Below are 25,238 nucleotides of genomic sequence, written 5' to 3'. Positions count from 1 at the left end.
TCAAACTCGCTCCCAAGGAAATGTTGGAACTTGGGAAAGCATTAAGAATGGCAAGAAGTAGGATTAAGAATCCTACTTCTTGCCAAAAGCCTACCCTATGGTAGAAGATAAGATATGCCTTTATTCGTCCCTCAGTGGGGAAATTTGCAAGGTCCCGCAAGTTCCGCAACAGCAGTGGGAGTACCTCAGTATGTTTACAGACCATGGACTCCTCCTAAATTTAGATACATAGCCTTATCCATGCCAAAACCACACAACAACCTTGACCAAATCCTGACTGACATAACTGACTTGGTACATAATCACCGTCTCAACGGAACTGAATTAGCCCAACTGTTGACATTGACCACAGGCTCCAAGTATGGTGCTTTTTGTACGGCCATTTAGCCAATTTGGCCAAAGGGGAATTCAGAACACCCTCGTGGCCCATTGCCATTTTTATGGTACCTGGCGACTTCAACCAGTGAACTCCACTGTACCGCTTATCCTCATCGACGGACTGTATTCCCCACCCTTTACCAGCATGGGGACATTCCAACCCAAGATGAGAACACACTGGACCAGGTACACAGCAACATGGTACGTGGCACAGACACAGCTTCACCCTACCCCCACTTTTAGCCCAGACTGAAAAAGCAGAGAACCCCCTTTGCAGCTGAAATTGCTCAGTTGGGAGAGCGTTGGATTGAATCTCTAAAGGTCCCTGGTTCAATCCCAGTTTTCAGCACAATTGCTGTTTACATCGTGAGTTGGCAAATAGTTTGTAAAGGGGTGACTTTGTTCTCTTGATTTCATCAACATCGATCACGACAACACAGCCAATGACATATTAAGACCAGACAAGTGCAGTTGGGAGGTGACATACAGAATCCTGATGCATATCATGTTACAATCAGACACAAACAGGATGTAGGACCCGACCTTGAGTTCGCGCAAATGTTCACAGCATTAGGTCTGCAAAGTGTTCAGCTGATGCACATTTACTGGAAAGGAAAATGGGCTTTTGTCACGGTAGCCATGCCGACACGAGCTAAAATGTTTCTCCCGCCAGGACAACACCCACATGAAATTCAAGCTTTGCTCGCAGACGAAAAAGAACCAGCTGGAATGAGCAATCTGCACCTCCAAGTCTGAGTTTATGGTTCTTGCCCAGAAAAGCATAGCTCACAGCCGTAATTGTATAGTGGTTCCTACTCTGTGTTGTGGCCGCAACAACCCCGGCCGATTCAGGGTCATGGCAGGTGTGTGTTGCTTTTGTAATTGTATTGTCTGAAAAGACAAGATTGTCTGTCCACTTGAAGTGTGGTGATGTAAGAGTACACTAGTTTTGACCACACCTGTTATTTTAGTAAACATTATTAGCATGCAATGAATGAAAGTATAAGGTACGATGTCGGAGATCAAGAACGCTTTTGTTGGCAAAAAAAAAAGCCATAACATATCATTTCGACAATACGGGTATCAAACCCGCTAGTTCTTGCATGTAGAGCAAGAACTCTAGCCTTTGAGTTAAATCCCCCCGCTGCACAGGAAGGCTGCCACAATTTCTGCAACACCAAAACGCTAATTAAGATGTGTCATTTTGAGTCAACAAGACCATGTCCACGAAGGAGATGAGGTGACCGAGAGGTTAAGGTGATGGACTGCTAATCCATTGTGTTCTGCACGCATGGGTTCGAATCCCATCCTCATCGGACTATACTAATGCACCAGTTTTGACACCACCTGTGTTTTTAGGAAACATCATTAGAATGCAATTAATCCAAGCATCCGGTACGATGTGGGAGATTGAGAATGCTTTTTTGGCAAGAAAAAGGCATAATATACCATTTGGAGAATGCAGGCATCGATTCCACTTCATCTCACATGCGAAGTGAGCGCTCTACCATTTGTGGTCCTACAAGAATGGGATTTGTTTTTGTGTACTTCGAATGAAATGTTTTCCGCATGTTGCAGAATTTTCCACAGGAAAGAAATCTTTAAGATGTATCACCAAAAGAGCTGAACCGCCCAATGTGGGGCTCGAACCCACGACCCTGAGACTAAGAGTCTCATGCTCTCCCGACTGAGCTAACCGGGCATTTTTCTGCCACGATATCACTTTTTAATTTTTTTGAATTGATGTGGTCTTCTTGATGTTTGATCAATTCCACACCCAACCTGGTTTCTCAGGGAACAAAGGAGCGAGAGGTTCAGTCATAGCTGAGAACTTTGGAAGTGTCGTCATCTTAACCCTCCTGTTATGTTCATTTGCCAGGAACAGCCATGATGTTCCCGGGTCAGTTTGCATGTTTATTTATCTGAAAGATGTCCAACACCAAAAAAATCCCCACAAGCATTGTTAGTTATTCACGACTAACTCCATTACTAACTATTCTATCAATGTTTAGAGCAATGATGTACCTTACCTCTCACAGGTAGTGGTTTAATTAATTTTAATTAATTAATTAATTAATTAATTGAATGAATCAGAGGCATCATGACCAGTCTGCATCAAAACATTATCTGAAATCCTGTGGCAGGTTTCTGGCATTGATTCTTAATTCAGTTGCCATCCCTGATAGATGGTAATGGTAATGGTAATCATGCCCGCGTGGCAGGCGAGTCTCTTTGCTTGTCTGACGTCTGTGTCGCATCCTGATTGGCTGGCAGCAAATGTCAACAACACGCGCGCGGCCCCCGCTTGGCAAGTGAGAATTCTACCACTGAACCACCAATGCCACGTGGGGACACACTGTAAGAGAAAAAAAAAATTCAACCGTCAAGTGGATGAGCCTCTGCAAAGTGGCGCTGAATGACAACACATCACAATGTCATACTCTTTGGATTCAAGCACCTTCTGGTGTAATGGGATCCACAACAATCATGTCAGCTGTGGATGCAACGTCAATTCGTTCTTGAAGGGCAAGTGACAAAAAGAAGTACATGGTTGACAAATCAGCTGCCAAAGTTTCACTGACCAAGCACCCAGGCACTGCTGGGATTTGAACCCAGGATCTCCTGTTTACTAGACAGGCACTTTGACCAGCTTAGCCACAGTGCCGGCAGTGCATCTGGCACCAACACAAAAACAGTTCGCCAATGGGGAAAAATGTTCATACAAGGGAGGGAGTCCAAAGTCCAACAAATGTGTGAATTGAGAGTCCCTGGGTGGGCTCGAACCACCAACCTCTCAGTTAACAGCCAAACGTGCTGACCAATTGCGCGACAGAGACTACAACAGCATGACTGCAGTCAGGTTTCACTAAGTGCTGTCCACCTTAACTCTCGGGTGGTCCGGTCTGTTACGTTTCAGGTGTCATTCTGAATACCGCCCTTTAGCAGGAGAAGAGCCTTTGTACTTTTTCAACATGAGCTCTAAAGAAAGGTACAAGCTAAGATATACTGCATTGGCCGGGAATCGGACCCGGGCCTCCCGCTTGGCAAGCGAGAATTCTACCACTGAACCACCAATGCCACATTGGGAAACACTGTCGGAGAACAACACTGTCGGAGAACAAATTAAATTGTCGAGTGGATGTGCCGCTGCAAAGTGGCGCTGAATGACAAAACATCACAATCACAACACACGCACGGGATGCCAGGGGAGGCCGAGTACTAACAGAGCTGAGCGAGAGGGCATAAGAAAAAAAATGGTGACCTTGTGGTGGTTAACCGACAGCACCAAGGATATGGCGCACGTCTGATGCGTAATGCATGCCAGGTGATGTTCATCTAGCGAGCGGACATTCTTGTGGGGGACAAGCTCAACAGTAGGAATGTTGAGAGAACTGACCAGTCCGCTATCAATGAAGTTCTCGTCCGCCCCAGAGTCAATTAATGCTGTGGTAGGAGAAGCTTCCCCCGCCCAGGATATCGTACCTTCCACCTGAAGTCGGCCCGCCAAAGCGGATGACGCAGCCGTTGTGGTTGGAGCGGGCAGTGCCAGCAGCTGGCGAATATCCCTGGTGGAGGAAGAGCGTTGGCGTGCTGGGCGAACTGGACAGCGGGAAATTGTGTGTAGGACTCCCACAGTACAGGCACAGCCACAGGCGTGGACGGTGACTCCTCTCCGCTGACGAAAGGCGACTGGCTCCCAGTTGCATGGGGACGACACTCCCGACGTCATCAGACGGCGCTCCGCTGCTGGAGCAGGGAGGGAGGAGTGGTGCCGGAAGAGCCCCAGGAGGTGGGATTTGGAGCCGACGTGTGGGTCGGAGAGGCTCCGCCCTCCGCTGTGCGCTGCGCTCCCGCAGCCGGTTGTCGAGTCGAATGGATAGCGACAGAGAGCGGCTGGAATGACAAGGCGCTGCGCAGCGCATATCGGGCGAGCCTCAGCCAACAAGTGCAAGATGAGCTGGCCGCTCGGGATGAGACCCAGACGCTGAGGCTCGCCCGATACGCGTTTCGTAGCGCCTTGTCATTCCAGCAGCTCTCTGCCGCTATCCCGGTTAGCTCAGTTGGTCAGCGTGTGGTGCTCATAACGCCAAGGTCATGGGTTCGACCCCCCGTACTGGCCACTCTTCTTTATGTGCTCCAGGAACAACAAAAGGGCTACAACCCACTGGCCCCCATATCCAACATCACACCACCCACCCACCTGTGAAACACCCTCGACAAGGCCGCTGAAAGACAGAGGAGAGGTAAAGAAAACAGCATGTCAAAGCAGAGTGGCAACAAAAATCTCGGCCACCGAGACTGCAAGAAGCAGATCAATGGGGACAGTGGACCCCATTATCCTCTACCCAAAATTTAGACCTCCAGTGTAGAGAATGCGGGCCGTGAAAGGACAACACCCCGGCCCTCATAACCAACAGTACTCCACCACAAGGTAAACAGCATGGCGGCAACAAATGCCCAGCCAAAGCGTCACAGACAGGATTCCAACCTGTGCGGGGAAACCCCATTGGATTTCGAGTCCAACGCCTTAACCTCTCGGCCACCGTGACTCCTTGGAAAAGACCAATGGGGGGCAGGTGACCCCATTGTCCTAGAACCAAATTTTTGCTGATGTCAAGGATCAGCTGGCAACATGTGCATGGGAGGAAGACACATGGTTTGTGTGAGGGGCTACACAAGTCTTTCCACTTCTAGTTAAAAGCCAGGCACCTCACATTGTTTCCATAAAGTACCAAGGGATTGTCCTGTTGCCCTTGTATTTTGTGGGCAAAAAGGAGGCGTTTGCAAGTGGACCTCAGACCCTATCACTGGTCACCTGAACAGGGACTTGAATCCCGGACACTCAGATCAAAAGTCTAATGTTCAGGTGACTGGCTCAAACTTTGTCCTGTCTGACCACTCTTTTGTCCAGAAGATATTTGGCTAATGTGGTCTGTTTTATTAAACCTGCAAATGTCCAAATACACAAGGGTATTGTCTTTGTAGGGAGCATTGTAGTACATGTGACATGTATACTACATATGACATCAGAAATGATGGGTCTTTATTCAACAGAAGAAGAACAACATTTCTTTTAAATAACAGCATAGGAGCTGCTGAAACACAGAGAAGGCACTGCTGGGATTTGAACCCAGGATCTCCTGTTTACTAGACATGTCTGTCAAAAAATCACAACAGTATACAGTGTCTTCTCTTAAGGGCCCCTGCTTACCAGTTGATGGGGTTTGACTTGATTCCTTTTAACATAAAAGCATTCCGTCGTCTCTTAATCTATAATCCTGGCTGGCGCTTTTGCAAAAGATAAGCAGAGCTTCTGTGTTTCACCAGACCTGTGCAGAAACAAACTGAAATCTGTGACTTGATCAACCTAACTTCTGATCAAATGTGTTAGACCATGGAAGCTGGAATGTGCTTTTGAAAAGTCATTGACACGCAGTTTGCCAATTGGGAACCACACAAGTGCTGTGCAAGAGTGGAGCGCAAACATGAATGAACAGTGACACTGGTGACATCCAGAGAACGTCCCCGGGTGGGCTCGAACCACCAGCCTCCCGGTTAACAGCCGAGCGCGCTGACCGATTGCGCCACAGAGACGCACACGCTGCCAACTTCTGTTCAGTTGAAGCCATACTAACGCATGCTATGCGTCCAGCATGCCCTTTGTTTTGGATGTGACTCGCACCTTCTGGTGTAACAATCGAGGCATTGCAAACCAGGACACCAGCTTTACTCTTTGATGAACGCAAAGTGTTTTTGGGTACAATCCAGGGGTCTTGTGCTCTCACGGAAATGGCTCTGTCCTTTTTCAACATGAGTTGAGACAAAATGTATTAAAATAGACAGACTGCATTGGTCACTCAATCAGAATTTCTCAGTTTGCCAATTTCAGACTGCGTGACAAAGAATCAAGTCAAACTCCATCGACAGGATGGACAGGGAACAACAAAGCAGGGAAGATAAGGGATAGGGAGGAGAGGGGAAAGATGCGACCGCCTTTGCTGAGAGCCAGAGAAGAAGCTCTCATCTCTGCAAGGTCAAGTACAGTATGCCAGAAGATTTTACCTTGTGAGTTGTCCTCATTCCATAAAGGCCTGGATAGCTCAGTTGGTAGAGCATCAGACTTTTAATCTGAGGGTCCAGGGTTCAAGTCCCTGTTCAGGCGGTGAAGGTAGGCCCCTTCCCTGAATAACTTGTTTAAGTAAACCTTTTCGACCAAGCACCTTTGCGATCTTCCAGGACTGTGGGTAAACGCCATTCTCAATAATTAAATTGAAGATACAGTGCGAGACAGGCACTTTGACCAGCTTAGCCACAGCGCCAGCTGTGCATCTGGCACCAACACAAAAAAACAGTTCGCCAATGGGGAAAAATGTTCATACAAGGGTGGGAGTCCAAAGTCCAACACGTGTGAATTGAGAGTCCCTGGGTGGGCTCGGTTATCAAACTCGCCCCCAAGGAAATGTTGGAACTTGGGAAAGCATTAAGAATGGCAAGAAGTAGGATTAAGAATCCTACTTCTTGCCAAAAGCCTACCCTATGGTAGAAGATAAGATATGCCTTTATTCGTCCCTCAGTGGGGAAATTTGCAAGGTCCCGCAAGTTCCGCAACAGCAGTGGGAGTACCTCAGTATGTTTACAGACCATGGACTCCTCCTAAATTTAGATACATAGCCTTATCCATGCCAAAACCACACAACAACCTTGACCAAATCCTGACTGACATAACTGACTTGGTACATAATCACCGTCTCAACGGAACTGAATTAGCCCAACTGTTGACATTGACCACAGGCTCCAAGTATGGTGCTTTTTGTACGGCCATTTAGCCAATTTGGCCAAAGGGGAATTCAGAACACCCTCGTGGCCCATTGCCATTTTTATGGTACCTGGCGACTTCAACCAGTGAACTCCACTGTACCGCTTATCCTCATCGACGGACTGTATTCCCCACCCTTTACCAGCATGGGGACATTCCAACCCAAGATGAGAACACACTGGACCAGGTACACAGCAACATGGTACGTGGCACAGACACAGCTTCACCCTACCCCCACTTTTAGCCCAGACTGAAAAAGCAGAGAACCCCCTTTGCAGCTGAAATTGCTCAGTTGGGAGAGCGTTGGATTGAATCTCTAAAGGTCCCTGGTTCAATCCCAGTTTTCAGCACAATTGCTGTTTACATCGTGAGTTGGCAAATAGTTTGTAAAGGGGTGACTTTGTTCTCTTGATTTCATCAACATCGATCACGACAACACAGCCAATGACATATTAAGACCAGACAAGTGCAGTTGGGAGGTGACATACAGAATCCTGATGCATATCATGTTACAATCAGACACAAACAGGATGTAGGACCCGACCTTGAGTTCGCGCAAATGTTCACAGCATTAGGTCTGCAAAGTGTTCAGCTGATGCACATTTACTGGAAAGGAAAATGGGCTTTTGTCACGGTAGCCATGCCGACACGAGCTAAAATGTTTCTCCCGCCAGGACAACACCCACATGAAATTCAAGCTTTGCTCGCAGACGAAAAAGAACCAGCTGGAATGAGCAATCTGCACCTCCAAGTCTGAGTTTATGGTTCTTGCCCAGAAAAGCATAGCTCACAGCCGTAATTGTATAGTGGTTCCTACTCTGTGTTGTGGCCGCAACAACCCCGGCCGATTCAGGGTCATGGCAGGTGTGTGTTGCTTTTGTAATTGTATTGTCTGAAAAGACAAGATTGTCTGTCCACTTGAAGTGTGGTGATGTAAGAGTACACTAGTTTTGACCACACCTGTTATTTTAGTAAACATTATTAGCATGCAATGAATGAAAGTATAAGGTACGATGTCGGAGATCAAGAACGCTTTTGTTGGCAAAAAAAAAAGCCATAACATATCATTTCGACAATACGGGTATCAAACCCGCTAGTTCTTGCATGTAGAGCAAGAACTCTAGCCTTTGAGTTAAATCCCCCCGCTGCACAGGAAGGCTGCCACAATTTCTGCAACACCAAAACGCTAATTAAGATGTGTCATTTTGAGTCAACAAGACCATGTCCACGAAGGAGATGAGGTGACCGAGAGGTTAAGGTGATGGACTGCTAATCCATTGTGTTCTGCACGCATGGGTTCGAATCCCATCCTCATCGGACTATACTAATGCACCAGTTTTGACACCACCTGTGTTTTTAGGAAACATCATTAGAATGCAATTAATCCAAGCATCCGGTACGATGTGGGAGATTGAGAATGCTTTTTTGGCAAGAAAAAGGCATAATATACCATTTGGAGAATGCAGGCATCGATTCCACTTCATCTCACATGCGAAGTGAGCGCTCTACCATTTGTGGTCCTACAAGAATGGGATTTGTTTTTGTGTACTTCGAATGAAATGTTTTCCGCATGTTGCAGAATTTTCCACAGGAAAGAAATCTTTAAGATGTATCACCAAAAGAGCTGAACCGCCCAATGTGGGGCTCGAACCCACGACCCTGAGACTAAGAGTCTCATGCTCTCCCGACTGAGCTAACCGGGCATTTTTCTGCCACGATATCACTTTTTAATTTTTTTGAATTGATGTGGTCTTCTTGATGTTTGATCAATTCCACACCCAACCTGGTTTCTCAGGGAACAAAGGAGCGAGAGGTTCAGTCATAGCTGAGAACTTTGGAAGTGTCGTCATCTTAACCCTCCTGTTATGTTCATTTGCCAGGAACAGCCATGATGTTCCCGGGTCAGTTTGCATGTTTATTTATCTGAAAGATGTCCAACACCAAAAAAATCCCCACAAGCATTGTTAGTTATTCACGACTAACTCCATTCCTAACTATTCTATCAATGTTTAGAGCAATGATGTACCTTACCTCTCACAGGTAGTGGTTTAATTAATTTTAATTAATTAATTAATTAATTAATTGAATGAATCAGAGGCATCATGACCAGTCTGCATCAAAACATTATCTGAAATCCTGTGGCAGGTTTCTGGCATTGATTCTTAATTCAGTTGCCATCCCTGATAGATGGTAATGGTAATGGTAATCATGCCCGCGTGGCAGGCGAGTCTCTTTGCTTGTCTGACGTCTGTGTCGCATCCTGATTGGCTGGCAGCAAATGTCAACAACACGCGCGCGGCCCCCGCTTGGCAAGTGAGAATTCTACCACTGAACCACCAATGCCACGTGGGGACACACTGTAAGAGAAAAAAAAAATTCAACCGTCAAGTGGATGAGCCTCTGCAAAGTGGCGCTGAATGACAACACATCACAATGTCATACTCTTTGGATTCAAGCACCTTCTGGTGTAATGGGATCCACAACAATCATGTCAGCTGTGGATGCAACGTCAATTCGTTCTTGAAGGGCAAGTGACAAAAAGAAGTACATGGTTGACAAATCAGCTGCCAAAGTTTCACTGACCAAGCACCCAGGCACTGCTGGGATTTGAACCCAGGATCTCCTGTTTACTAGACAGGCACTTTGACCAGCTTAGCCACAGTGCCGGCAGTGCATCTGGCACCAACACAAAAACAGTTCGCCAATGGGGAAAAATGTTCATACAAGGGAGGGAGTCCAAAGTCCAACAAATGTGTGAATTGAGAGTCCCTGGGTGGGCTCGAACCACCAACCTCTCAGTTAACAGCCAAACGTGCTGACCAATTGCGCGACAGAGACTACAACAGCATGACTGCAGTCAGGTTTCACTAAGTGCTGTCCACCTTAACTCTCGGGTGGTCCGGTCTGTTACGTTTCAGGTGTCATTCTGAATACCGCCCTTTAGCAGGAGAAGAGCCTTTGTACTTTTTCAACATGAGCTCTAAAGAAAGGTACAAGCTAAGATATACTGCATTGGCCGGGAATCGGACCCGGGCCTCCCGCTTGGCAAGCGAGAATTCTACCACTGAACCACCAATGCCACATTGGGAAACACTGTCGGAGAACAACACTGTCGGAGAACAAATTAAATTGTCGAGTGGATGTGCCGCTGCAAAGTGGCGCTGAATGACAAAACATCACAATCACAACACACGCACGGGATGCCAGGGGAGGCCGAGTACTAACAGAGCTGAGCGAGAGGGCATAAGAAAAAAAATGGTGACCTTGTGGTGGTTAACCGACAGCACCAAGGATATGGCGCACGTCTGATGCGTAATGCATGCCAGGTGATGTTCATCTAGCGAGCGGACATTCTTGTGGGGGACAAGCTCAACAGTAGGAATGTTGAGAGAACTGACCAGTCCGCTATCAATGAAGTTCTCGTCCGCCCCAGAGTCAATTAATGCTGTGGTAGGAGAAGCTTCCCCCGCCCAGGATATCGTACCTTCCACCTGAAGTCGGCCCGCCAAAGCGGATGACGCAGCCGGTGTGGTTGGAGCGGGCAGTGCCAGCAGCTGGCGAATATCCCTGGTGGAGGAAGAGCGTTGGCGTGCTGGGCGAACTGGACAGCGGGAAATTGTGTGTAGGACTCCCACAGTACAGGCACAGCCACAGGCGTGGACGGTGACTCCTCTCCGCTGACGAAAGGCGACTGGCTCCCAGTTGCATGGGGACGACACTCCCGACGTCATCAGACGGCGCTCCGCTGCTGGAGCAGGGAGGGAGGAGTGGTGCCGGAAGAGCCCCAGGAGGTGGGATTTGGAGCCGACGTGTGGGTCGGAGAGGCTCCGCCCTCCGCTGTGCGCTGCGCTCCCGCAGCCGGTTGTCGAGTCGAATGGATAGCGACAGAGAGCGGCTGGAATGACAAGGCGCTGCGCAGCGCATATCGGGCGAGCCTCAGCCAACAAGTGCAAGATGAGCTGGCCGCTCGGGATGAGACCCAGACGCTGAGGCTCGCCCGATACGCGTTTCGTAGCGCCTTGTCATTCCAGCAGCTCTCTGCCGCTATCCCGGTTAGCTCAGTTGGTCAGCGTGTGGTGCTCATAACGCCAAGGTCATGGGTTCGACCCCCCGTACTGGCCACTCTTCTTTATGTGCTCCAGGAACAACAAAAGGGCTACAACCCACTGGCCCCCATATCCAACATCACACCACCCACCCACCTGTGAAACACCCTCGACAAGGCCGCTGAAAGACAGAGGAGAGGTAAAGAAAACAGCATGTCAAAGCAGAGTGGCAACAAAAATCTCGGCCACCGAGACTGCAAGAAGCAGATCAATGGGGACAGTGGACCCCATTATCCTCTACCCAAAATTTAGACCTCCAGTGTAGAGAATGCGGGCCGTGAAAGGACAACACCCCGGCCCTCATAACCAACAGTACTCCACCACAAGGTAAACAGCATGGCGGCAACAAATGCCCAGCCAAAGCGTCACAGACAGGATTCCAACCTGTGCGGGGAAACCCCATTGGATTTCGAGTCCAACGCCTTAACCTCTCGGCCACCGTGACTCCTTGGAAAAGACCAATGGGGGGCAGGTGACCCCATTGTCCTAGAACCAAATTTTTGCTGATGTCAAGGATCAGCTGGCAACATGTGCATGGGAGGAAGACACATGGTTTGTGTGAGGGGCTACACAAGTCTTTCCACTTCTAGTTAAAAGCCAGGCACCTCACATTGTTTCCATAAAGTACCAAGGGATTGTCCTGTTGCCCTTGTATTTTGTGGGCAAAAAGGAGGCGTTTGCAAGTGGACCTCAGACCCTATCACTGGTCACCTGAACAGGGACTTGAATCCCGGACACTCAGATCAAAAGTCTAATGTTCAGGTGACTGGCTCAAACTTTGTCCTGTCTGACCACTCTTTTGTCCAGAAGATATTTGGCTAATGTGGTCTGTTTTATTAAACCTGCAAATGTCCAAATACACAAGGGTATTGTCTTTGTAGGGAGCATTGTAGTACATGTGACATGTATACTACATATGACATCAGAAATGATGGGTCTTTATTCAACAGAAGAAGAACAACATTTCTTTTAAATAACAGCATAGGAGCTGCTGAAACACAGAGAAGGCACTGCTGGGATTTGAACCCAGGATCTCCTGTTTACTAGACATGTCTGTCAAAAAATCACAACAGTATACAGTGTCTTCTCTTAAGGGCCCCTGCTTACCAGTTGATGGGGTTTGACTTGATTCCTTTTAACATAAAAGCATTCCGTCGTCTCTTAATCTATAATCCTGGCTGGCGCTTTTGCAAAAGATAAGCAGAGCTTCTGTGTTTCACCAGACCTGTGCAGAAACAAACTGAAATCTGTGACTTGATCAACCTAACTTCTGATCAAATGTGTTAGACCATGGAAGCTGGAATGTGCTTTTGAAAAGTCATTGACACGCAGTTTGCCAATTGGGAACCACACAAGTGCTGTGCAAGAGTGGAGCGCAAACATGAATGAACAGTGACACTGGTGACATCCAGAGAACGTCCCCGGGTGGGCTCGAACCACCAGCCTCCCGGTTAACAGCCGAGCGCGCTGACCGATTGCGCCACAGAGACGCACACGCTGCCAACTTCTGTTCAGTTGAAGCCATACTAACGCATGCTATGCGTCCAGCATGCCCTTTGTTTTGGATGTGACTCGCACCTTCTGGTGTAACAATCGAGGCATTGCAAACCAGGACACCAGCTTTACTCTTTGATGAACGCAAAGTGTTTTTGGGTACAATCCAGGGGTCTTGTGCTCTCACGGAAATGGCTCTGTCCTTTTTCAACATGAGTTGAGACAAAATGTATTAAAATAGACAGACTGCATTGGTCACTCAATCAGAATTTCTCAGTTTGCCAATTTCAGACTGCGTGACAAAGAATCAAGTCAAACTCCATCGACAGGATGGACAGGGAACAACAAAGCAGGGAAGATAAGGGATAGGGAGGAGAGGGGAAAGATGCGACCGCCTTTGCTGAGAGCCAGAGAAGAAGCTCTCATCTCTGCAAGGTCAAGTACAGTATGCCAGAAGATTTTACCTTGTGAGTTGTCCTCATTCCATAAAGGCCTGGATAGCTCAGTTGGTAGAGCATCAGACTTTTAATCTGAGGGTCCAGGGTTCAAGTCCCTGTTCAGGCGGTGAAGGTAGGCCCCTTCCCTGAATAACTTGTTTAAGTAAACCTTTTCGACCAAGCACCTTTGCGATCTTCCAGGACTGTGGGTAAACGCCATTCTCAATAATTAAATTGAAGATACAGTGCGAGACAGGCACTTTGACCAGCTTAGCCACAGCGCCAGCTGTGCATCTGGCACCAACACAAAAAAACAGTTCGCCAATGGGGAAAAATGTTCATACAAGGGTGGGAGTCCAAAGTCCAACACGTGTGAATTGAGAGTCCCTGGGTGGGCTCGGTTATCAAACTCGCCCCCAAGGAAATGTTGGAACTTGGGAAAGCATTAAGAATGGCAAGAAGTAGGATTAAGAATCCTACTTCTTGCCAAAAGCCTACCCTATGGTAGAAGATAAGATATGCCTTTATTCGTCCCTCAGTGGGGAAATTTGCAAGGTCCCGCAAGTTCCACAACAGCAGTGGGAGTACCTCAGTATGTTTACAGACCATGGACTCCTCCTAAATTTAGATACATAGCCTTATCCATGCCAAAACCACACAACAACCTTGACCAAATCCTGACTGACATAACTGACTTGGTACATAATCACCGTCTCAACGGAACTGAATTAGCCCAACTGTTGACATTGACCACAGGCTCCAAGTATGGTGCTTTTTGTACGGCCATTTAGCCAATTTGGCCAAAGGGGAATTCAGAACACCCTCGTGGCCCATTGCCATTTTTATGGTACCTGGCGACTTCAACCAGTGAACTCCACTGTACCGCTTATCCTCATCGACGGACTGTATTCCCCACCCTTTACCAGCATGGGGACATTCCAACCCAAGATGAGAACACACTGGACCAGGTACACAGCAACATGGTACGTGGCACAGACACAGCTTCACCCTACCCCCACTTTTAGCCCAGACTGAAAAAGCAGAGAACCCCCTTTGCAGCTGAAATTGCTCAGTTGGGAGAGCGTTGGATTGAATCTCTAAAGGTCCCTGGTTCAATCCCAGTTTTCAGCACAATTGCTGTTTACATCGTGAGTTGGCAAATAGTTTGTAAAGGGGTGACTTTGTTCTCTTGATTTCATCAACATCGATCACGACAACACAGCCAATGACATATTAAGACCAGACAAGTGCAGTTGGGAGGTGACATACAGAATCCTGATGCATATCATGTTACAATCAGACACAAACAGGATGTAGGACCCGACCTTGAGTTCGCGCAAATGTTCACAGCATTAGGTCTGCAAAGTGTTCAGCTGATGCACATTTACTGGAAAGGAAAATGGGCTTTTGTCACGGTAGCCATGCCGACACGAGCTAAAATGTTTCTCCCGCCAGGACAACACCCACATGAAATTCAAGCTTTGCTCGCAGACGAAAAAGAACCAGCTGGAATGAGCAATCTGCACCTCCAAGTCTGAGTTTATGGTTCTTGCCCAGAAAAGCATAGCTCACAGCCGTAATTGTATAGTGGTTCCTACTCTGTGTTGTGGCCGCAACAACCCCGGCCGATTCAGGGTCATGGCAGGTGTGTGTTGCTTTTGTAATTGTATTGTCTGAAAAGACAAGATTGTCTGTCCACTTGAAGTGTGGTGATGTAAGAGTACACTAGTTTTGACCACACCTGTTATTTTAGTAAACATTATTAGCATGCAATGAATGAAAGTATAAGGTACGATGTCGGAGATCAAGAACGCTTTTGTTGGCAAAAAAAAAAGCCATAACATATCATTTCGACAATACGGGTATCAAACCCGCTAGTTCTTGCATGTAGAGCAAGAACTCTAGCCTTTGAGTTAAATCCCCCCGCTGCACAGGAAGGCTGCCACAATTTCTGCAACACCAAAACGCTAATTAAGATGTGTCATTTTGAGTCAACAAGACCATGTCCACGAAGGAGATGAGGTGACCGAGAGGTTAAGGTGATGGACTGCTAATCCATTGTGTTCTGCACGCATGGGTTCGAATCCCATCCTCATCGGACTATACTAATGCACCAGTTTTGACACCACCTGTGTTTTTAGGAAACATCATTAGAATGCAATTAATCCAAGCATCCGGTACGATGTGGGAGATTGAGAATGCTTTTTTGGCAAGAAAAAGGCATAATATACCATTTGGAGAATGCAGGCATCGATTCCACTTCATCTCACATGCGAAGTGAGCGCTCTACCATTTGTGGTCCTACAAGAATGGGATTTGTTTTTGTGTACTTCGAATGAAATGTTTTCCGCATGTTGCAGAATTTTCCACAGGAAAGAAATCTTTAAGATGTATCACCAAAAGAGCTGAACCGCCCAATGTGGGGCTCGAACCCACGACCCTGAGACTAAGAGTCTCATGCTCTCCCGACTGAGCTAACCGGGCATTTTTCTGCCACGATATCACTTTTTAATTTTTTTGAATTGATGTGGTCTTCTTGATGTTTGATCAATTCCACACCCAACCTGGTTTCTCAGGGAACAAAGGAGCGAGAGGTTCAGTCATAGCTGAGAACTTTGGAAGTGTCGTCATCTTAACCCTCCTGTTATGTTCATTTGCCAGGAACAGCCATGATGTTCCCGGGTCAGTTTGCATGTTTATTTATCTGAAAGATGTCCAACACCAAAAAAATCCCCACAAGCATTGTTAGTTATTCACGACTAACTCCATTACTAACTATTCTATCAATGTTTAGAGCAATGGTGTACCTTACCTCTCACAGGTAGTGGTTTAATTAATTTTAATTAATTAATTAATTAATTAATTGAATGAATCAGAGGCATCATGACCAGTCTGCATCAAAACATTATCTGAAATCCTGTGGCAGGTTTCTGGCATTGATTCTTAATTCAGTTGCCATCCCTGATAGATGGTAATGGTAATGGTAATCATGCCCGCGTGGCAGGCGAGTCTCTTTGCTTGTCTGACGTCTGTGTCGCATCCTGATTGGCTGGCAGCAAATGTCAACAACACGCGCGCGGCCCCCGCTTGGCAAGTGAGAATTCTACCACTGAACCACCAATGCCACGTGGGGACACACTGTAAGAGAAAAAAAATTAAACCGTCAAGTGGATGAGCCTCTGCAAAGTGGCGCTGAATGACAACACATCACAATGTCATACTCTTTGGATTCAAGCACCTTCTGGTGTAATGGGATCCACAACAATCATGTCAGCTGTGGATGCAACGTCAATTCGTTCTTGAAGGGCAAGTGACAAAAAGAAGTACATGGTTGACAAATCAGCTGCCAAAGTTTCACTGACCAAGCACCCAGGCACTGCTGGGATTTGAACCCAGGATCTCCTGTTTACTAGACAGGCACTTTGACCAGCTTAGCCACAGTGCCGGCAGTGCATCTGGCACCAACACAAAAACAGTTCGCCAATGGGGAAAAATGTTCATACAAGGGAGGGAGTCCAAAGTCCAACAAATGTGTGAATTGAGAGTCCCTGGGTGGGCTCGAACCACCAACCTCTCAGTTAACAGCCAAACGTGCTGACCAATTGCGCGACAGAGACTACAACAGCATGACTGCAGTCAGGTTTCACTAAGTGCTGTCCACCTTAACTCTCGGGTGGTCCGGTCTGTTACGTTTCAGGTGTCATTCTGAATACCGCCCTTTAGCAGGAGAAGAGCCTTTGTACTTTTTCAACATGAGCTCTAAAGAAAGGTACAAGCTAAGATATACTGCATTGGCCGGGAATCGGACCCGGGCCTCCCGCTTGGCAAGCGAGAATTCTACCACTGAACCACCAATGCCACATTGGGAAACACTGTCGGAGAACAACACTGTCGGAGAACAAATTAAATTGTCGAGTGGATGTGCCGCTGCAAAGTGGCGCTGAATGACAAAACATCACAATCACAACACACGCACGGGATGCCAGGGGAGGCCGAGTACTAACAGAGCTGAGCGAGAGGGCATAAGAAAAAAAATGGTGACCTTGTGGTGGTTAACCGACAGCACCAAGGATATGGCGCACGTCTGATGCGTAATGCATGCCAGGTGATGTTCATCTAGCGAGCGGACATTCTTGTGGGGGACAAGCTCAACAGTAGGAATGTTGAGAGAACTGACCAGTCCGCTATCAATGAAGTTCTCGTCCGCCCCAGAGTCAATTAATGCTGTGGTAGGAGAAGCTTCCCCCGCCCAGGATATCGTACCTTCCACCTGAAGTCGGCCCGCCAAAGCGGATGACGCAGCCGTTGTGGTTGGAGCGGGCAGTGCCAGCAGCTGGCGAATATCCCTGGTGGAGGAAGAGCGTTGGCGTGCTGGGCGAACTGGACAGCGGGAAATTGTGTGTAGGACTCCCACAGTACAGGCACAGCCACAGGCGTGGACGGTGACTCCTCTCCGCTGACGAAAGGCGACTGGCTCCCAGTTGCATGGGGACGACACTCCCGACGTCATCAGACGGCGCTCCGCTGCTGGAGCAGGGAGGGAGGAGTGGTGCCGGAAGAGCCCCAGGAGGTGGGATTTGGAGCCGACGTGTGGGTCGGAGAGGCTCCGCCCTCCGCTGTGCGCTGCGCTCCCGCAGCCGGTTGTCGAGTCGAATGGATAGCGACAGAGAGCGGCTGGAATGACAAGGCGCTGCGCAGCGCATATCGGGCGAGCCTCAGCCAACAAGTGCAAGATGAGCTGGCCGCTCGGGATGAGACCCAGACGCTGAGGCTCGCCCGATACGCGTTTCGTAGCGCCTTGTCATTCCAGCAGCTCTCTGCCGCTATCCCGGTTAGCTCAGTTGGTCAGCGTGTGGTGCTCATAACGCCAAGGTCATGGGTTCGACCCCCCGTACTGGCCACTCTTCTTTATGTGCTCCAGGAACAACAAAAGGGCTACAACCCACTGGCCCCCATATCCAACATCACACCACCCACCCACCTGTGAAACACCCTCGACAAGGCCGCTGAAAGACAGAGGAGAGGTAAAGAAAACAGCATGTCAAAGCAGAGTGGCAACAAAAATCTCGGCCACCGAGACTGCAAGAAGCAGATCAATGGGGACAGTGGACCCCATTATCCTCTACCCAAAATTTAGACCTCCAGTGTAGAGAATGCGGGCCGTGAAAGGACAACACCCCGGCCCTCATAACCAACAGTACTCCACCACAAGGTAAACAGCATGGCGGCAACAAATGCCCAGCCAAAGCGTCACAGACAGGATTCCAACCTGTGCGGGGAAACCCCATTGGATTTCGAGTCCAACGCCTTAACCTCTCGGCCACCGTGACTCCTTGGAAAAGACCAATGGGGGGCAGGTGACCCCATTGTCCTAGAACCAAATTTTTGCTGATGTCAAGGATCAGCTGGCAACATGTGCATGGGAGGAAGACACATGGTTTGTGTGAGGGGCTACACAAGTCTTTCCACTTCTAGTTAAAAGCCAGGCACCTCACATTGTTTCCATAAAGTACCAAGGGATTGTCCTGTTGCCCTTGTATTTTGTGGGCAAAAAGGAGGCGTTTGCAAGTGGACCTCAGACCCTATCACTGGTCACCTGAACAGGGACTTGAATCCCGGACACTCAGATCAAAAGTCTAATGTTCAGGTGACTGGCTCAAACTTTGTCCTGTCTGACCACTCTTTTGTCCAGAAGATATTTGGCTAATGTGGTCTGTTTTATTAAACCTGCAAATGTCCAAATACACAAGGGTATTGTCTTTGTAGGGAGCATTGTAGTACATGTGACATGTATACTACATATGACATCAGAAATGATGGGTCTTTATTCAACAGAAGAAGAACAACATTTCTTTTAAATAACAGCATAGGAGCTGCTGAAACACAGAGAAGGCACTGCTGGGATTTGAACCCAGGATCTCCTGTTTACTAGACATGTCTGTCAAAAAATCACAACAGTATACAGTGTCTTCTCTTAAGGGCCCCTGCTTACCAGTTGATGGGGTTTGACTTGATTCCTTTTAACATAAAAGCATTCCGTCGTCTCTTAATCTATAATCCTGGCTGGCGCTTTTGCAAAAGATAAGCAGAGCTTCTGTGTTTCACCAGACCTGTGCAGAAACAAACTGAAATCTGTGACTTGATCAACCTAACTTCTGATCAAATGTGTTAGACCATGGAAGCTGGAATGTGCTTTTGAAAAGTCATTGACACGCAGTTTGCCAATTGGGAACCACACAAGTGCTGTGCAAGAGTGGAGCGCAAACATGAATGAACAGTGACACTGGTGACATCCAGAGAACGTCCCCGGGTGGGCTCGAACCACCAGCCTCCCGGTTAACAGCCGAGCGCGCTGACCGATTGCGCCACAGAGACGCACACGCTGCCAACTTCTGTTCAGTTGAAGCCATACTAACGCATGCTATGCGTCCAGCATGCCCTTTGTTTTGGATGTGACTCGCACCTTCTGGTGTAACAATCGAGGCATTGCAAACCAGGACACCAGCTTTACTCTTTGATGAACGCAAAGTGTTTTTGGGTACAATCCAGGGGTCTTGTGCTCTCACGGAAATGGCTCTGTCCTTTTTCAACATGAGTTGAGACAAAATGTATTAAAATAGACAGACTGCATTGGTCACTCAATCAGAATTTCTCAGTTTGCCAATTTCAGACTGCGTGACAAAGAATCAAGTCAAACTCCATCGACAGGATGGACAGGGAACAACAAAGCAGGGAAGATAAGGGATAGGGAGGAGAGGGGAAAGATGCGACCGCCTTTGCTGAGAGCCAGAGAAGAAGCTCTCATCTCTGCAAGGTCAAGTACAGTATGCCAGAAGATTTTACCTTGTGAGTTGTCCTCATTCCATAAAGGCCTGGATAGCTCAGTTGGTAGAGCATCAGACTTTTAATCTGAGGGTCCAGGGTTCAAGTCCCTATTCAGGCGGTGAAGGTAGGCCCCTTCCCTGAATAACTTGTTTAAGTAAACCTTTTCGACCAAGCACCTTTGCGATCTTCCAGGACTGTGGGTAAACGCCATTCTCAATAATTAAATTGAAGATACAGTGCGAGACAGGCACTTTGACCAGCTTAGCCACAGCGCCAGCTGTGCATCTGGCACCAACACAAAAAAACAGTTCGCCAATGGGGAAAAATGTTCATACAAGGGTGGGAGTCCAAAGTCCAACACGTGTGAATTGAGAGTCCCTGGGTGGGCTCGGTTATCAAACTCGCCCCCAAGGAAATGTTGGAACTTGGGAAAGCATTAAGAATGGCAAGAAGTAGGATTAAGAATCCTACTTCTTGCCAAAAGCCTACCCTATGGTAGAAGATAAGATATGCCTTTATTCGTCCCTCAGTGGGGAAATTTGCAAGGTCCCGCAAGTTCCGCAACAGCAGTGGGAGTACCTCAGTATGTTTACAGACCATGGACTCCTCCTAAATTTAGATACATAGCCTTATCCATGCCAAAACCACACAACAACCTTGACCAAATCCTGACTGACATAACTGACTTGGTACATAATCACCGTCTCAACGGAACTGAATTAGCCCAACTGTTGACATTGACCACAGGCTCCAAGTATGGTGCTTTTTGTACGGCCATTTAGCCAATTTGGCCAAAGGGGAATTCAGAACACCCTCGTGGCCCATTGCCATTTTTATGGTACCTGGCGACTTCAACCAGTGAACTCCACTGTACCGCTTATCCTCATCGACGGACTGTATTCCCCACCCTTTACCAGCATGGGGACATTCCAACCCAAGATGAGAACACACTGGACCAGGTACACAGCAACATGGTACGTGGCACAGACACAGCTTCACCCTACCCCCACTTTTAGCCCAGACTGAAAAAGCAGAGAACCCCCTTTGCAGCTGAAATTGCTCAGTTGGGAGAGCGTTGGATTGAATCTCTAAAGGTCCCTGGTTCAATCCCAGTTTTCAGCACAATTGCTGTTTACATCGTGAGTTGGCAAATAGTTTGTAAAGGGGTGACTTTGTTCTCTTGATTTCATCAACATCGATCACGACAACACAGCCAATGACATATTAAGACCAGACAAGTGCAGTTGGGAGGTGACATACAGAATCCTGATGCATATCATGTTACAATCAGACACAAACAGGATGTAGGACCCGACCTTGAGTTCGCGCAAATGTTCACAGCATTAGGTCTGCAAAGTGTTCAGCTGATGCACATTTACTGGAAAGGAAAATGGGCTTTTGTCACGGTAGCCATGCCGACACGAGCTAAAATGTTTCTCCCGCCAGGACAACACCCACATGAAATTCAAGCTTTGCTCGCAGACGAAAAAGAACCAGCTGGAATGAGCAATCTGCACCTCCAAGTCTGAGTTTATGGTTCTTGCCCAGAAAAGCATAGCTCACAGCCGTAATTGTATAGTGGTTCCTACTCTGTGTTGTGGCCGCAACAACCCCGGCCGATTCAGGGTCATGGCAGGTGTGTGTTGCTTTTGTAATTGTATTGTCTGAAAAGACAAGATTGTCTGTCCACTTGAAGTGTGGTGATGTAAGAGTACACTAGTTTTGACCACACCTGTTATTTTAGTAAACATTATTAGCATGCAATGAATGAAAGTATAAGGTACGATGTCGGAGATCAAGAACGCTTTTGTTGGCAAAAAAAAAAGCCATAACATATCATTTCGACAATACGGGTATCAAACCCGCTAGTTCTTGCATGTAGAGCAAGAACTCTAGCCTTTGAGTTAAATCCCCCCGCTGCACAGGAAGGCTGCCACAATTTCTGCAACACCAAAACGCTAATTAAGATGTGTCATTTTGAGTCAACAAGACCATGTCCACGAAGGAGATGAGGTGACCGAGAGGTTAAGGTGATGGACTGCTAATCCATTGTGTTCTGCACGCATGGGTTCCAATCCCATCCTCATCGGACTATACTAATGCACCAGTTTTGACACCACCTGTGTTTTTAGGAAACATCATTAGAATGCAATTAATCCAAGCATCCGGTACGATGTGGGAGATTGAGAATGCTTTTTTGGCAAGAAAAAGGCATAATATACCATTTGGAGAATGCAGGCATCGATTCCACTTCATCTCACATGCGAAGTGAGCGCTCTACCATTTGTGGTCCTACAAGAATGGGATTTGTTTTTGTGTACTTCGAATGAAATGTTTTCCGCATGTTGCAGAATTTTCCACAGGAAAGAAATCTTTAAGATGTATCACCAAAAGAGCTGAACCGCCCAATGTGGGGCTCGAACCCACGACCCTGAGACTAAGAGTCTCATGCTCTCCCGACTGAGCTAACCGGGCATTTTTCTGCCACGATATCACTTTTTAATTTTTTTGAATTGATGTGGTCTTCTTGATGTTTGATCAATTCCACACCCAACCTGGTTTCTCAGGGAACAAAGGAGCGAGAGGTTCAGTCATAGCTGAGAACTTTGGAAGTGTCGTCATCTTAACCCTCCTGTTATGTTCATTTGCCAGGAACAGCCATGATGTTCCCGGGTCAGTTTGCATGTTTATTTATCTGAAAGATGTCCAACACCAAAAAAATCCCCACAAGCATTGTTAGTTATTCACGACTAACTCCATTACTAACTATTCTATCAATGTTTAGAGCAATGGTGTACCTTACCTCTCACAGGTAGTGGTTTAATTAATTTTAATTAATTAATTAATTAATTAATTGAATGAATCAGAGGCATCATGACCAGTCTGCATCAAAACATTATCTGAAATCCTGTGGCAGGTTTCTGGCATTGATTCTTAATTCAGTTGCCATCCCTGATAGATGGTAATGGTAATGGTAATCATGCCCGCGTGGCAGGCGAGTCTCTTTGCTTGTCTGACGTCTGTGTCGCATCCTGATTGGCTGGCAGCAAATGTCAACAACACGCGCGCGGCCCCCGCTTGGCAAGTGAGAATTCTACCACTGAACCACCAATGCCACGTGGGGACACACTGTAAGAGAAAAAAAATTCAACCGTCAAGTGGATGAGCCTCTGCAAAGTGGCGCTGAATGACAACACATCACAATGTCATACTCTTTGGATTCAAGCACCTTCTGGTGTAATGGGATCCACAACAATCATGTCAGCTGTGGATGCAACGTCAATTTGTTCTTGAAGGGCAAGTGACAAAAAGAAGTACATGGTTGACAAATCAGCTGCCAAAGTTTCACTGACCAAGCACCCAGGCACTGCTGGGATTTGAACCCAGGATCTCCTGTTTACGAGACAGGCACTTTGACCAGCTTAGCCACAGTGCCGGCAGTGCATCTGGCACCAACACAAAAACAGTTCGCCAATGGGGAAAAATGTTCATACAAGGGAGGGAGTCCAAAGTCCAACAAATGTGTGAATTGAGAGTCCCTGGGTGGGCTCGAACCACCAACCTCTCAGTTAACAGCCAAACGTGCTGACCAATTGCGCGACAGAGACTACAACAGCATGACTGCAGTCAGGTTTCACTAAGTGCTGTCCACCTTAACTCTCGGGTGGTCCGGTCTGTTACGTTTCAGGTGTCATTCTGAATACCGCCCTTTAGCAGGAGAAGAGCCTTTGTACTTTTTCAACATGAGCTCTAAAGAAAGGTACAAGCTAAGATATACTGCATTGGCCGGGAATCGGACCCGGGCCTCCCGCTTGGCAAGCGAGAATTCTACCACTGAACCACCAATGCCACATTGGGAAACACTGTCGGAGAACAACACTGTCGGAGAACAAATTAAATTGTCGAGTGGATGTGCCGCTGCAAAGTGGCGCTGAATGACAAAACATCACAATCACAACACACGCACGGGATGCCAGGGGAGGCCGAGTACTAACAGAGCTGAGCGAGAGGGCATAAGAAAAAAAATGGTGACCTTGTGGTGGTTAACCGACAGCACCAAGGATATGGCGCACGTCTGATGCGTAATGCATGCCAGGTGATGTTCATCTAGCGAGCGGACATTCTTGTGGGGGACAAGCTCAACAGTAGGAATGTTGAGAGAACTGACCAGTCCGCTATCAATGAAGTTCTCGTCCGCCCCAGAGTCAATTAATGCTGTGGTAGGAGAAGCTTCCCCCGCCCAGGATATCGTACCTTCCACCTGAAGTCGGCCCGCCAAAGCGGATGACGCAGCCGTTGTGGTTGGAGCGGGCAGTGCCAGCAGCTGGCGAATATCCCTGGTGGAGGAAGAGCGTTGGCGTGCTGGGCGAACTGGACAGCGGGAAATTGTGTGTAGGACTCCCACAGTACAGGCACAGCCACAGGCGTGGACGGTGACTCCTCTCCGCTGACGAAAGGCGACTGGCTCCCAGTTGCATGGGGACGACACTCCCGACGTCATCAGACGGCGCTCCGCTGCTGGAGCAGGGAGGGAGGAGTGGTGCCGGAAGAGCCCCAGGAGGTGGGATTTGGAGCCGACGTGTGGGTCGGAGAGGCTCCGCCCTCCGCTGTGCGCTGCGCTCCCGCAGCCGGTTGTCGAGTCGAATGGATAGCGACAGAGAGCGGCTGGAATGACAAGGCGCTGCGCAGCGCATATCGGGCGAGCCTCAGCCAACAAGTGCAAGATGAGCTGGCCGCTCGGGATGAGACCCAGACGCTGAGGCTCGCCCGATACGCGTTTCGTAGCGCCTTGTCATTCCAGCAGCTCTCTGCCGCTATCCCGGTTAGCTCAGTTGGTCAGCGTGTGGTGCTCATAACGCCAAGGTCATGGGTTCGACCCCCCGTACTGGCCACTCTTCTTTATGTGCTCCAGGAACAACAAAAGGGCTACAACCCACTGGCCCCCATATCCAACATCACACCACCCACCCACCTGTGAAACACCCTCGACAAGGCCGCTGAAAGACAGAGGAGAGGTAAAGAAAACAGCATGTCAAAGCAGAGTGGCAACAAAAATCTCGGCCACCGAGACTGCAAGAAGCAGATCAATGGGGACAGTGGACCCCATTATCCTCTACCCAAAATTTAGACCTCCAGTGTAGAGAATGCGGGCCGTGAAAGGACAACACCCCGGCCCTCATA

The 25,238-nt window shown here is 47.9% G+C and overlaps 21 non-coding genes across 21 annotated transcripts; 7 read left to right on the top strand and 14 right to left on the bottom strand.

Moving 5' to 3' along the window:
- The first annotated feature begins 1,612 nt into the window (after positions 1-1,612).
- trnas-gcu (transfer RNA serine (anticodon GCU)) lies at positions 1,613-1,694 on the top strand. The gene has a single exon. It is a non-coding gene; the product is annotated as a tRNA-Ser (tRNA).
- Positions 1,695-2,969: 1,275 nt separating this feature from the next.
- On the bottom strand, positions 2,970-3,043 carry trnat-agu (transfer RNA threonine (anticodon AGU)). The gene has a single exon. It is a non-coding gene; the product is annotated as a tRNA-Thr (tRNA).
- Positions 3,044-3,385: 342 nt separating this feature from the next.
- Positions 3,386-3,456, bottom strand: trnag-gcc (transfer RNA glycine (anticodon GCC)). The gene has a single exon. It is a non-coding gene; the product is annotated as a tRNA-Gly (tRNA).
- Positions 3,457-4,846: 1,390 nt separating this feature from the next.
- Positions 4,847-4,928, bottom strand: trnas-cga (transfer RNA serine (anticodon CGA)). Its single transcript has one exon. It is a non-coding gene; the product is annotated as a tRNA-Ser (tRNA).
- A 971-nt stretch (positions 4,929-5,899) lies between these two features.
- Positions 5,900-5,973, bottom strand: trnan-guu (transfer RNA asparagine (anticodon GUU)). The gene has a single exon. It is a non-coding gene; the product is annotated as a tRNA-Asn (tRNA).
- A 495-nt stretch (positions 5,974-6,468) lies between these two features.
- Positions 6,469-6,541, top strand: trnak-uuu (transfer RNA lysine (anticodon UUU)). The gene has a single exon. It is a non-coding gene; the product is annotated as a tRNA-Lys (tRNA).
- A 1,889-nt stretch (positions 6,542-8,430) lies between these two features.
- On the top strand, positions 8,431-8,512 carry trnas-gcu (transfer RNA serine (anticodon GCU)). Its single transcript has one exon. It is a non-coding gene; the product is annotated as a tRNA-Ser (tRNA).
- Positions 8,513-9,787: 1,275 nt separating this feature from the next.
- On the bottom strand, positions 9,788-9,861 carry trnat-agu (transfer RNA threonine (anticodon AGU)). Its single transcript has one exon. It is a non-coding gene; the product is annotated as a tRNA-Thr (tRNA).
- Positions 9,862-10,203: 342 nt separating this feature from the next.
- trnag-gcc (transfer RNA glycine (anticodon GCC)) lies at positions 10,204-10,274 on the bottom strand. Its single transcript has one exon. It is a non-coding gene; the product is annotated as a tRNA-Gly (tRNA).
- Positions 10,275-11,664: 1,390 nt separating this feature from the next.
- Positions 11,665-11,746, bottom strand: trnas-cga (transfer RNA serine (anticodon CGA)). Its single transcript has one exon. It is a non-coding gene; the product is annotated as a tRNA-Ser (tRNA).
- A 971-nt stretch (positions 11,747-12,717) lies between these two features.
- trnan-guu (transfer RNA asparagine (anticodon GUU)) lies at positions 12,718-12,791 on the bottom strand. The gene has a single exon. It is a non-coding gene; the product is annotated as a tRNA-Asn (tRNA).
- A 495-nt stretch (positions 12,792-13,286) lies between these two features.
- Positions 13,287-13,359, top strand: trnak-uuu (transfer RNA lysine (anticodon UUU)). The gene has a single exon. It is a non-coding gene; the product is annotated as a tRNA-Lys (tRNA).
- A 1,889-nt stretch (positions 13,360-15,248) lies between these two features.
- On the top strand, positions 15,249-15,330 carry trnas-gcu (transfer RNA serine (anticodon GCU)). Its single transcript has one exon. It is a non-coding gene; the product is annotated as a tRNA-Ser (tRNA).
- A 1,273-nt stretch (positions 15,331-16,603) lies between these two features.
- On the bottom strand, positions 16,604-16,677 carry trnat-agu (transfer RNA threonine (anticodon AGU)). The gene has a single exon. It is a non-coding gene; the product is annotated as a tRNA-Thr (tRNA).
- Positions 16,678-17,019: 342 nt separating this feature from the next.
- trnag-gcc (transfer RNA glycine (anticodon GCC)) lies at positions 17,020-17,090 on the bottom strand. The gene has a single exon. It is a non-coding gene; the product is annotated as a tRNA-Gly (tRNA).
- A 1,390-nt stretch (positions 17,091-18,480) lies between these two features.
- trnas-cga (transfer RNA serine (anticodon CGA)) lies at positions 18,481-18,562 on the bottom strand. The gene has a single exon. It is a non-coding gene; the product is annotated as a tRNA-Ser (tRNA).
- A 971-nt stretch (positions 18,563-19,533) lies between these two features.
- trnan-guu (transfer RNA asparagine (anticodon GUU)) lies at positions 19,534-19,607 on the bottom strand. The gene has a single exon. It is a non-coding gene; the product is annotated as a tRNA-Asn (tRNA).
- A 495-nt stretch (positions 19,608-20,102) lies between these two features.
- trnak-uuu (transfer RNA lysine (anticodon UUU)) lies at positions 20,103-20,175 on the top strand. The gene has a single exon. It is a non-coding gene; the product is annotated as a tRNA-Lys (tRNA).
- A 1,889-nt stretch (positions 20,176-22,064) lies between these two features.
- Positions 22,065-22,146, top strand: trnas-gcu (transfer RNA serine (anticodon GCU)). Its single transcript has one exon. It is a non-coding gene; the product is annotated as a tRNA-Ser (tRNA).
- A 1,273-nt stretch (positions 22,147-23,419) lies between these two features.
- On the bottom strand, positions 23,420-23,493 carry trnat-cgu (transfer RNA threonine (anticodon CGU)). The gene has a single exon. It is a non-coding gene; the product is annotated as a tRNA-Thr (tRNA).
- A 342-nt stretch (positions 23,494-23,835) lies between these two features.
- trnag-gcc (transfer RNA glycine (anticodon GCC)) lies at positions 23,836-23,906 on the bottom strand. The gene has a single exon. It is a non-coding gene; the product is annotated as a tRNA-Gly (tRNA).
- Between the last annotated feature and the right edge of the window lie 1,332 nt (positions 23,907-25,238).

This window comes from Doryrhamphus excisus, unplaced genomic scaffold (genome assembly GCF_030265055.1).
Source record: "Doryrhamphus excisus isolate RoL2022-K1 unplaced genomic scaffold, RoL_Dexc_1.0 HiC_scaffold_25, whole genome shotgun sequence".
Classification (NCBI taxonomy): domain Eukaryota; kingdom Metazoa; phylum Chordata; class Actinopteri; order Syngnathiformes; family Syngnathidae; genus Doryrhamphus; species Doryrhamphus excisus.
Note: the sequence above shows the minus strand (reverse complement) of the source record. Positions and strands in the feature narration are given on the sequence as shown.